Below are 12,415 nucleotides of genomic sequence, written 5' to 3' on the forward strand. Positions count from 1 at the left end.
CGGCATGCAGGCTCTTAGTTGTGTGCAGGACCTAGGTCCCTGACCAGGGATCTAGCCCGGGCCCCCTGCACGGGGAGCTCGGAGTCTTAACCACTGGACCACCAGGGAAGTCCCCTGATTCACATTTTTGAAAATTATTCAGGCTGCTGTATGGAGAAAATACCACAATGAGGACAGGAATAGAAAGAGGGAGACCTCTTTGGAAATGATCGCAGCCATGCACACAATAAAAGAGAGTGGCGTGGACAAGGGTGGTGAAGCTGTGAAAAGTGAATGGATTTCCCACGTATTCTGGAGGTAGAGCTAATTGGTGATGGGTGAGAGGTCGGGGTGGGGTGTGACTTCAGACTGAGCGACTGGGTGGATGGTGACGCCACTTACTGGAAAGGATGACAGAGAAGCAGTTTGGGGAGGTGAGGGGCCGTGGGAATAGAGTTCTGTTTGGGTTGGTCATGGTTCAATTCGAGATGCCTAACCAAGAGGAGATGTCAGGTAACCTCTTGCGAATATCAAGAGGAAATGTTCAGAGATGTCTGCACAACCAAATGTCTTCTTGTTAGAAGTCTGGAGCTTTGGAGAGAGGTTGGGACTGGTGATTTATACTTAGAAGTCTTCAGGATACAAATGACATTTAAAGATGAGATCCCCAAGGAGAGAGTTTCGATAGAGAAGAGAGAAGGCCTGGGCCTGACACTGGGACAGGGACCTTTGAAGTAAAGAAGGGAGGGTCATCCAGGAAGATTGAGCTGAAGTGGCCAGGAGGGTGGAGGACAGAAGGAGAAGATGAGTGAGGCAACACGAGTGGGAGCTCAGGTAGGATGAGGGCACAGGAGTGACCACTGAACTTGGCAACACAAGGGTCACAGGAGACCTTGACAAGAGCCCTTTCAGGGGAGTGATGGGGACAGAAGCCCCTCTTGTTCTTTCACCTGCCAACCATGGGCCTAAAAAATTCTTCCCCGGTGCAAATCTGCAAGATAGAAAGGAATTAACAATTGGTGCAGTTTTGGGGGGAAATTTCTCCATTGTCTGTGTTGATAGATAGTTAATTTATACTCTTTCTTTGCTCTGGACTTTTGGATTCAAAATGGGCAGGGAAAGGAATTCTTGGTGTCAGAAATTGAGCTGTGTATCATTTCACAACGTAACTCATCTTCACCACAGATTAGTTGAGTGAAGTAGAGGGAAGGTGGATAAAGGAGAAAATAACTCGGGAAGAGTCCATTTGACGTAGAGACTATAAGAAGACACAAGGAAGAGGGAAGAAGAACTAGAGGAAAAAGTACACTGGGGGCAAAAGAAAATATAAATAGGAATAGAAGGAACTAGGGATGGACTTTTTTCCTTAAGGCATAGCCCGAAATGAAATTTCAACTACCTGCCAATCTCAGAGGAAACAGAACCAGACAGAATAAATATGGAAAGCATTTCCATGTCAGACTATATACCAAGGGTTGGGGAACAAGGAAAGAGAGTAACACATTAAACAGGAGGAAGGAATTGTAAAGTGAACAGGTGGACGGCAGAAGCTGCTTATTTTCTAAAAGGCACTTAAAAATTCTCATAGCTATTTAAAACACACACCACAAGCCTCTTGACTGGTTAGTTTCTGCACAACCGTATCTCTTGCTACATTGTGGGGATGCCCAGGAGAACTCAAATGGGAGACAGAATCAAAGAAGAATTGGGTCAATATAGTCCTTTTTTAAAAAGAAACAAAAACAACTTGATTTGTTGATATTTTTATGAGCTTGAATAAGAACATTTTGAAAATGCAGAAACAAGTCATAACTGAAGGAACAAAAGCCAGTTGATTCTTCTCTTTCACACTCTTGGGACTGGTCTTTTTTCAACTCACATTACAGTATATGTCATGTAATGCCTTACTAATGCTATGATGTGAAAATTACTGGGCTTCTCTGGAAATGCTTGTTTGTGCTAATCCATAGATCTTACAGGCTCTCAGAGACACCAGTAAACCATGGTCAAGTGGAGGTAACTTTCATGTGGAAAGGATTGGCCAGAACGCTCAAGCCAGTCTAGATACCACACTTATTTCCAACCCTGGCCTCCCATCACGAGGCAACACCGTCCTCCCCCACCCCAGCCTCCTCGCACCAGGGACCCCCGCTGTGGTGATGCCCAAAGTCCATGTCTGAAAGCATCTCTTCACACGGTTTCTGCCTGGGATTGGGCTAATGGTTCACCGGATCCATTTCTCTGCCACATCAGAATCTCAGAAACGTCACTGTTCAAGTTTCAACTTGTTTCTCTTTTTCTACCTTGTAGCCATCCGTTGTTTCACAGCTATTTAAAAAACAGAACATTCTGATTAGAAATGGGGAAGGGGATCACACATCTCAGTTCCCAGGACCAAAGAAACACTCAAGTAGTCAGTTGAGGACAAGTGTGTTTCCCTTCTCCTGCACAGAAGCCTGAGATGGATGGCAGCAGGAAGCTTCCTTCTCTAAAAGCAAGGAGGTCATGGGGTGGTCCATTAGCAGTGACATCTGAAGAGAAAATAATGGCTGATTAAATGATGCTAAAATTATCACACGACTTCTGTCTCTTGTGCAGATCAGAAGGGAGAAATCAAGAAAATGATCAATACTAATTGGTAGACCAACTGCCTAGAATAGACCAGAAATATTCCCTTCTCTACCGTGCTCCCATCCCTGAAGCAAATAGACAGGAGGGACGATCCTCAAATCTTCATCTCCAGAATCAAACTTCAACCAGGATGTTCTTGTGAACTCTTCTGGTTTCTTACTAAATTAATTTTAAGAAGGTTCCAAGCTTAGCCAATGCCAAGTCGTACCAGGGAGTTATGTTTATGGGTGTTTATTGAGACTTAGTAGACTAATTCTGGCAAGTTGAAGTAAGTCTCCACTCCATCACAGAAAAGTAAAAAGCTAAAATAGAAGCAACTTCAAGAGGCTGCCAATGATTGAATCATATTGCAGAGGCCTTATCTGGAAAAAGATAAAAAAGGGTAACCCAGCCTAGGGCCTAAATATTACTGTATAAAATGAGAATAAGACATATCCTCTCCTTGTCCTGATGACTTTAAGTAAACATCTGATTTCCCCCAACGTTTACACATGATGGTTTCTATGATTATGGGTGTTTGTATTTCGAAATGGCATTGAGAAGAAATAGGCATAAAGGGCATGGAAATCCAGGAAAAGTAAAGGAAAACAACTTTTACAGGTCATTTAGATTTCTGAATAGGTATACACATGTGCTTTAAATATAGCACCCCAAATAGCAGTGAAGGCCTCCCTGTCCTATGTGCATGTGTAGAATCTTGGTTTACCCCCAAATTATAATAGATTCTCATAGCACTGCATGATTCTATGTTTTATCTTACAATAAAAAAAAAAAAAGAAGATTAAGTATAGGCTAGGGACTAGATTTCAGGGTAATGAAAGTAGGGGAAAACCCACATCCTTTGATATACTTTTCTTACTGCAGTCGTTGCTAAGGAAACCATTTCCTATCCATACACTGCAAATGTTTCCCCTATTTGTTATTCTCAAAAGCACACAATACCACATATAAAACATTAGGGCAAGAGCTCAGTAACATATATTCAGGGACACTCAAAGCTCTACAATAATTGGGAAGAGATTCATGAGGTCGTCCCAAGAGATAGGGACCAAGGTGCATTTAGCAAAGAGAGAATCTAGTCCCTATGGTTAGTACTCATTGTCCAATCCAAGCTAGAACGAATGCCCTGGAGTTTCAGAAAAGAGGCTCCTTCTGTTCCCATGACCCTCCCTCCATCAGGCAAGGGTGGTGGAACTCATAGTTCACAGAATCACACAGAACGTGAGAGCTGGAAGAGTCCTAACCTAAGCGAAGCTCCTCTTTTTATATCAAGGAAGCAGAGAGGCTTGCCAAGGTACCATGGCCATAGGACCAGAAGTCACTTTCTGACCCCCAACACGGGAAAAGGAGTTCAGCGAGTGTTGCTGGATGGCTGGAATTGAAAGACTCATAAAATCTGAGTGAAAAAAATCTGAAAAAGAATGGATATATATATATATATATATATATATATATATGTATATGTATAACTGATTCACTTTGCTGTACACCTGAAACCAACATAACATTGTAAGTCAACTATACTCCAGTAAAAAATTTTTAAAATAAAAATAAGATAAAGACCATCTAAAGAAAAAAAAAAAAAATCTTAGGGTGATATGGCTCCTTGAGGTCTTGCAAGTTCAACTTGCCCTGCGTTGCAGAAATCCCCAGAAAGTTTCATTTTTATTCACACTACGGGCTTGGGCAATCATGACTCCTTGCTTAATCTATCAATAAATATCTATGCAGAGCTCACTGTGTCTGAGGAGACAATAGAGGTTAAGGGCAGTGCGGATCTCAGTGGTACGGATATGGTCACAATGCTTGTTCAACTCTTAAGAGTGTGCCAAGGCTGCTTCCAAAGCTTTTCTCAAGGCTCTAGAAACTCCCTGGCTCACTGTTTTTCTCTTCCTCTTCTCTTTCCAGGTCCCTCTCACTGTGCCTTTGCTGGCTACATTAACATCCAAAGAGATGTCCTCTAAAAGAAAGAAACCAGAAGAGAAGGGAGTGGGAGCAAACAAGAAACAACCAAGAGAAGAACCTGGCCTTTGATGAGATAACATGATTGACAACGATGTTGGTAAAGGAGAATTTTATACCAATTTGGCTTTCCACCAAGCTTGCTTTCCACTGCTGCAAATCAAAGTTGTGCTAAACATCTAAGTCAGACTGCAGTTATCTAAACGCACCAAGAAATCCCTTTGATTGCCTGAAGTTAATTAGAAGCTCCCAGACATTAAATAGAAATTTCTTTTGTTTGACGGAATTATTGCATTTCCTTTTCCACAAATGCCTTGGTTGAAAATGTTTCCGCACAATGATATTTACCAATCTGTCACATGTCCATCAGCCCTAGGAATAAAGTCCTGTTGGTGTGTTGTCTAAAATCCATTAGTTCTATCCTTTTCCATACTCTGTCACTTACCCACTCCATCAATAAACACACACACACACACACCACAAAATACTAGTCTGCCTCAACCTTCTGAAAAATTTTTTAATCTAATAATTCTGCTTTATGACACATAGGACATAAATATGCACTTGAAAACAAATGTAACTGAAATTTCTCTGGCTTGGATTTTTTCCCTTTATGGTTCCAAACTTGAAGATGGGTCAAAGAAACTGCTTCCCTTAATCTCTACACTTGATCTTTGGTTAACACAAGGGGGACATAGTGGGTGACAAAAAGAAAGCAAGAGGAGTCTCAGCAAACCAAGCTTTCAATTGTTGTAGTTTTCGTCTCCTGTGTTTTTGAGACAGTAACGCCACCCATGGTATCATCAACTGTTTGTTTCCACTGTATTTCTTGTACAATTTCTAATTCGATGATCAGAAACACATTGGTCCTTAGAAATCAACTAAGAAATTAGATATGTCTTTTTCAAACATGCAGAATGTTGTTTCACATTATAAAATCATTGAAAGATGTGTGATATAAAATATTATGAAATCTATAAGATTTCCTCAAGAGCAGTTTTCCATAGTATCTTTTATTTGTATACAGATATGTACTTTTGAAAATACTTTCTCATAATAATAATAGCTAACATTTATTAAACACTTAATATCTGTTGGACGTTGTTTTAAGTGTTTTACATACTAACACATTTCATTGTCTTGTCCACATTTTAAAGAAGAGAAAAAACCCAGGATTTTTTTCCTATGTAAACTTTAGGTCTTAAGCTATAAATCAGGTATTATCTCACTTGAGCTTTCATCAGTTTGTGAGAAAAATTAGACCTACAGCTTCCTATCTCTGCTACTGTACTTCATCTGTGAGTATGAGAAATGAAAACTCACTTATTTTCTCTCAGAGAAGTTATCATATATTCAACTTAATTATTTGACTGTGAAAATACAAAGTGCCAAGTTTTCATATATGAAGACCAAATGCCAATTAATATTGGTAACAAGAAATGAACAACTTGCAAGTTAAAGACTGGTTTTTCTATTAGTCCTGTATGACTTCAGTGTTACTGTAAATAAAATCTCTGCCTTGAACAGAAAACAAAGAGGATTTGTTGAACATAGATCTTGTGTAAAATACAAAACTCTCAGATTCTTGGATTATAAGCAGAGCGATGGCCTTCCCTTAAAGAATGAGCCCTTAAAATAGTAAGCTAAAAAACAAAATGCATGTATTTTACCTACTTTTTCTTTTCTCACTGCAAACTTTTTGTATGTGACCTTTAACAGTAGCTCAAGTGCATCTGTGTTTATGTCTGTGTGTACAGAGAGATAGAGAAACAGATGGACGATAAGAATATCAAGCCCGGGGCTTCCCTGGTGGCGCAGTGGTTGAGAATCTGCCTGCTAATGCAGGGGACACGGGTTCGAGCCCTGGTCTGGGAAGATCCCACATGCCACGGAGCAGCTGGGCCCGTGAGCCACAACTACTGAGCCTGCGCGTCTGGAGCCTGTGCCCCGCAACGGGAGGGGCCGCGATAGTGAGAGGCCCGCGCACCGCGATGAAGAGCGGTCCCTGCACCGCGATGAAGAGTGGCCCCCACTTGCCGTAACCAGAGAAAGCCCTCGCACGAACCGAAGACCCAACACAGCCAAAAATAAAGAAATAAATAAATAAAGTAGCTATAAAATTTAAAAAAAAAAAAAAGAAAAAAAGTTTAAAAAAAAAAAGAATATCAAGCCCTTGGAGAGCGATCCGGCCATTTGTAACTGGAAGTCAGATCTTTTTTTTTAATTCAAAGAAATATTTAGGATAATTCCAAATCCATAATAGTTTTCATTTTAACTTGAGATATGCCTCCCAAAAATACTCTCCCTGTTACTAGAGAAATTAGTGCTGCTAATTTAGTTCATCAAAGTAAAGTTGCTTAAATATCTTTAGTCAGGTTGTCAGGTTGCAGAAGTGCAAGGACACATTTATCTTTGTCTCTTCTGTAACTCACAGCATAACACCATGAGTTGATGAGAGAATCATAAAACTGGAAAATGGGATCCCTGAGTTTTCTAGTTCTTGGTTCTCCACTGGCTAAGTGGTCTCTGAGTCCCTACTCTAACCCAGACTATGACATCCTCAAAGCTGAGGACATTATCTTGACACATAGTGAGGACAGAGGAACTATTCATCAGTGAAGAGAACAAGCTATGATTCTAGTTGGTAATCACAAATATTTCTCCAAATTGGAGTGAGAGGTGATATATCGTTTATACTCTAATACTCACTAATGATAATATGAAATGTGCAATAATCATTCAGAACATGTTCAGGCATTTTGGAAAGTACTCCACTGGCCACTTGCAGATAAATATCCTTATTTATACATGAGGACTAAAACTAATATTTCTCAGTAAACTCCACCTCTTCCTTACCAGCAAGCCTGCAAGGAGATTTACGACCTCCATTTTACTAAATAAGAAACTAAACATCAGAGAAGTTAGTTAATTTGCTCAAGTTCACAGAGCTAGCAAGTGGAGGAGCCAGAATTTAACCCAAGACTGACGGATTTCTTGGAGACCAACTTCTTTCTACTATATTTTGCCACCTCAGCACTCCATATTAACACACGTACTAAGGTAATACAGCTCCTCAAGGGCAGAAAATGAGTTCTGTCCATTGCTGTATTGCTAGAGCCACCAGATAAGTCTACTGAATGAAGGAATTCATGGTCCACAGCACGCAGTTTCCCAGCCCTCATTAGAAACGTGCCATGGACAATGTTTGCTCCTCAGGGCAGTTGGACCGGGCTCCATCCATAAGCAGCCTTGTCTGTTACCCACACACACACCCTTTGTCTACAAACGTTATCGTTGTCTCCGTGTACCATGCCGTGGGAAAGGCTGGGGAGCAGTGCGTAACTTGTCAATGTGAGCAAGAGGAAATTATGTGCTCGTCGCAGTCAGAGTGATGTCCAGGCTGGAAAGAAAGGAAATCTTCAAGTTTGAAAGTCACAGCTTGACCACAGTTGGAGTAGAAACCACGAGAACCAATGGACACCATGATAATGAACTCCCTGAATCAGGAATGGAGGGAGAGTTCTTTGGCAAGGGAAAGAGAAGAAAGCCCGTACCAAAAGCAAAGAAGGAGGAAATAACACATTGGATCATTCATCAGAGCTGTGGATGGGGTTGAGGGAGAGCTGGGAGGTAGGGGCGAGGGAGGCGGAGAGGTGGGTGATGTGAGCTCCCTAGGACCAGGACTCAAATTGCTTTTGCCTAAGGAGTGTAGAAAACTACAATGTATCTTAAAAGAAACTCCCAGCCCCTGTATCATTCTTCATAATGACAGTAGTTGCCATTTATTATGTATGTATTATATGCCAGCCATTTTACATACAGGTATAATCTCATTTTTTTAATCTCACACAGCTCTCTAAAGTGTATGTTATTGTTCCTACTTACACATCAGAAATCTGAGTCTCAAAGTGGGTAACTTGCCCAATGTCCTACACGTGGTCAGGAAGGAGTAGCCAGGACTCAGCCCCAGGCTGTCCGACCCTAAAGCTCACCCTCTTCCCATCATGCCTTGCTGCCTCTGCCCACCCCAGCTCCATCTGAGAGGCAAGGTCCCCTTCATCGTTCTTAGCAAATATCTTCCAATGAGAAAAACGAGGCAAAGACTTATCTAACTCCCAAAGCCCTGCTGTAACTTAAATCAAAGGTGGCAGAGTGCTTTGAAAATGCCAGTGCAGCTCCATGAGTGCCTGGGGCTTCGCTGGGGCTCAGAGGCCCTGGGATGAGAAGCTCTATAGAGCTTGTATGTCCTACAACTGCCGTCAGGATTCCAGGAGCAGCATGGAGCCCCTCTCTTGGGAGAAGCCTTCAGAACCCTGGGCTGATGGGGCGGTAGGAAGACACCTCACAACAGAGCTGTCTCCAATTAAAGCTCCTGCCTAGCAAAAGGAAACAAACTTAAGCTTCCAGAAGTACCTCAACAAATTTTTAAATAACATGCTGAGCAGAAAAATGGGATAAGAGAAAACTTGTTTATTTAGAAGAGCCGTGAATTGCCTCAGAAGGATTTGCGTGCCGTTAACTGAGTTTCTGATGGAACACTAAAAAGAAACCCCTCAAATTTCCCAAATAAACATTGATGAACAATTAAAAGCTCCTACCACTGTCTAGATCACTGAGCCACCAACTTTTTACAGAGCTATAACTTGACCACAGACCTCAGAAAGCCATCCAGAGAAAAGCCTGCTTAAGACAGCAGAGACAGCAGCGTTTTCTTTTTTGTGTTTTGTTTTGTTTTGTTTTGTTGTAGCTCTAAGACAAACCCCACCCAGAGCTCACATGAAGAGTCAGATTGATTGAGCAGCATACAGCTCATTATGTATATGGGAGAAAGGCAGGGTACTGATACTAGAAAATGGAGGACGGAAAAGCTTAGAAAACAGACAGCTATGGGTGGTCAGTTCTTCTCTTGTCAATTTTAATATTGCTTCATGTTTATATCAGAGCACAATTCATTATGACATGATTTCCCAACCTCCATCTCTCATCTTCTTTGCTCTTCCCCTACTCCACTACCTTCCCAAGAGCACAGGGGTGTCTCGATTAGCTTTCACTGTGTTACAAACCACTCCAAATCTTAGTGGCTTCACACAATAGTCAATTATGTCGTTCACAGTTCTGTGGATTAATCAGCAATTTGGGCTGGGCTCAGCTGAGTTGTCTTTCTGTTCTTGTGTGAGCTCATTCATGCTGCTTCTTAGCTAGGTGACTTTGTTTCTGGGGCTGACTGGCTGTCGGCCGAGGCTAGGGGACAACTAGGCTGTCATCATCCAGCAGGCTAGCCTAGGCTTGTTCTTAGAGAGCTCAGCAAGGTTCCAGAGTTAGAGCAGAAGTGTGCAAGAACTCTTGAGGCCTAAGCTGAAAATGAACAGAATCCACTTCCCTCAAATTCTGATGGCCAAACAAGTCACAAGTTCAGCTAAATTCAAGGGGCAGGAAAACAGTCACCATCTCTTCATGGGAGGAACTGCAAAGTTACGTTGCAAAAGGGTCATAGATTTAGGGAGGGAAATAATTATGGCCCTTTTTGCAAAACATCTAACATATCTGGGTTTAGGGGAAAGGACCACCATTCCTTTTCCTCTCCTTCCACTTTACTCTGCTTTCCTTTCCCCCTTTCTACTCTATGACTCACCCAGTCTCTGTAAGTTTTTTCTTCTTATCTCTTCTGAAACGATCTGATCCACAAGATTTTACACAGCTACCTCTCTCTGCTCAGCCTTTTTTTAAATATCAAATATCTTGCTGAGACAAGGCAAATAACATTAGGAAAATAACAGAGATCCAGAGCCTGAGGAATCCAGTCTATATTTTTTCTCTAAATTAACAATACAGTTTTCATAGAGTCCAAAACCCAAACCACTCTCATATTCTTGGCATACTATTTGTTCTCAATAGCTCCAAGCTTACTTTTAAATCCTTTGTAATACTGCTGGAAATCATTAAACAGTGAGTCATGGAAGCTCTCTGATGGCCTCCAATAATGATTTTACCATCCACAACAGAAACTTTTTTTAAGTTCCATTTAATGAATTTAGTCCATTGCTGCGATTTCTTCTTGGGAAGATCCCAATTTTTCCTTTTTTCCAGGAGGAGCCTCGGGGTCACTGAGTCCCTGGCACTCAAAGCTCTGCAAGGGCCAGCTGGTACGGTCTGATAAACCAAAGGTGCCTCCTGAAGAAAGCACTCGTTGCTGCTGCTTCTGCCCTTTCTTACATCCTGGGATTTGTTCTGAGATCTCCTGAGCCTCTCCTTTGATATATGTCCTGCTTGCAGAGTTTCAAGAAAGGAGATCATCCTCAGGTCAAACTGGAGTTTGTGCTGGGGAACTGAGTTGCTTAAACCTCAGTCTCCATGTGTATCTGAGTGCCTAACAGACACTGAAAATGCACCAGCATCAAGCTCCATAATTCAGATATCGGTAGAAATTTGAAAAGACTTGTCAGACTTCTTTGCAAGTTCTCAGTATCTTCATCTCCTTTACCAATTGTTATCATCTTCCTTTTTGTTCCAGGGAAAGAGGCAGCCCTACCCCTTTCCATGGGCAGATCCATCTCACCAAGTCTCTCCATCACCCCATCTACCATGCAAATATCACACAATTAGTATTCTTTCTCTTCTCTTCATTTCAATCTCTCCTCCCTTGAATCCACACCCTCAGCCTGCAGATGTGATCAAGAGTTCCTATCCCCAAAATAAACTTTCTCTCACCCTACCTGCTGCCCTTTTCTGGCTGCCTCTCTACTCCTCACACCTCCACTTCCTCACCTCCTACCCACAACTCAACCCACTATAATTTGTCTTCAGCCCCCATCTCTCCACTGAGTCAACAAGGGACAAATCAAATGACTTTTGCTCCACCCTTTTTCTACTTGTCTTCTCAGCAGCATTTGTCACTCTTGATAACTGCCTCCTTCCTTAAACCCTTTCCTTGACTTGTGAGACAGGTACCTTTTCCTGTCTGCTTTTTTCTATTTTCTTTCAGAGACTCCCCTTCCTCCACCTCATCCTTAAATTTTGGACCTCTTTTCTCTCTCTAAATTCTCCCTGGGTAAGATTGCTTCCCCTATCCATCTTAATGGACATCTCATAATAGGTGTGCCACAGGCTTTTAGACTTGATACTTCCCAATCCAAACTTATTTTCTGCTTGCCCACAGCTCCCTTACCAACTTGCTCCTCTTTCTGCATTCTTTGACTTAGTTAACAGAAATACCATTGACTGTCTCTCCCATATTCATTCTACCTTTTATGGTAATAGAAGTTTTATTTGGGCACATGGCAATCCAGCTAAAGACTACATTTCCCATCCTCCCTTGCAGCTAGGTGAGGTCATATAACTAGGACATGGCAAAAAGATTGTGAGCGTAAGTTGTGCATCCTTCTGAGTCATGCCTTATTAGCCAGTGTGGATTCTGTTGTCTACAGATTAAAAACACTGAGTAATTGGTGCCAAAAATACAGTTTGTGATTTTGGTTTTCAGTCATCCAGCTCACCTCAATGTCCTCATTCCAATTCTACGGGTCCCACTCTTCCCTGTCCGTGCCCTAATTTTTACTTGAGAGAGATGGCAAGACTGTAAATTCAAACTATACTGTAATCCAGCAATTCACAGGATTAGACTCTGAATATGATTTTCAGCTACATAAATCCTTTGCTACAAGACAAAAAAAAAAAAATTCTTCGGGACAACCTTAGAATTTTTTTGGTCTTCTGTTCAGTCACTGAGCTGAGAATTTAAAACTTGAAGCTGTTATTTTCTTTCTTTAAGTTCTCCAGGGTACTTTGGAGCAGTAAGACAAACCCACAAGTCTTAGATTCTTCATGTGGTCTCTACAGTGATTTC

Source organism: Balaenoptera acutorostrata, chromosome 14 (genome assembly GCF_949987535.1).
Source record: "Balaenoptera acutorostrata chromosome 14, mBalAcu1.1, whole genome shotgun sequence".
Classification (NCBI taxonomy): domain Eukaryota; kingdom Metazoa; phylum Chordata; class Mammalia; order Artiodactyla; family Balaenopteridae; genus Balaenoptera; species Balaenoptera acutorostrata.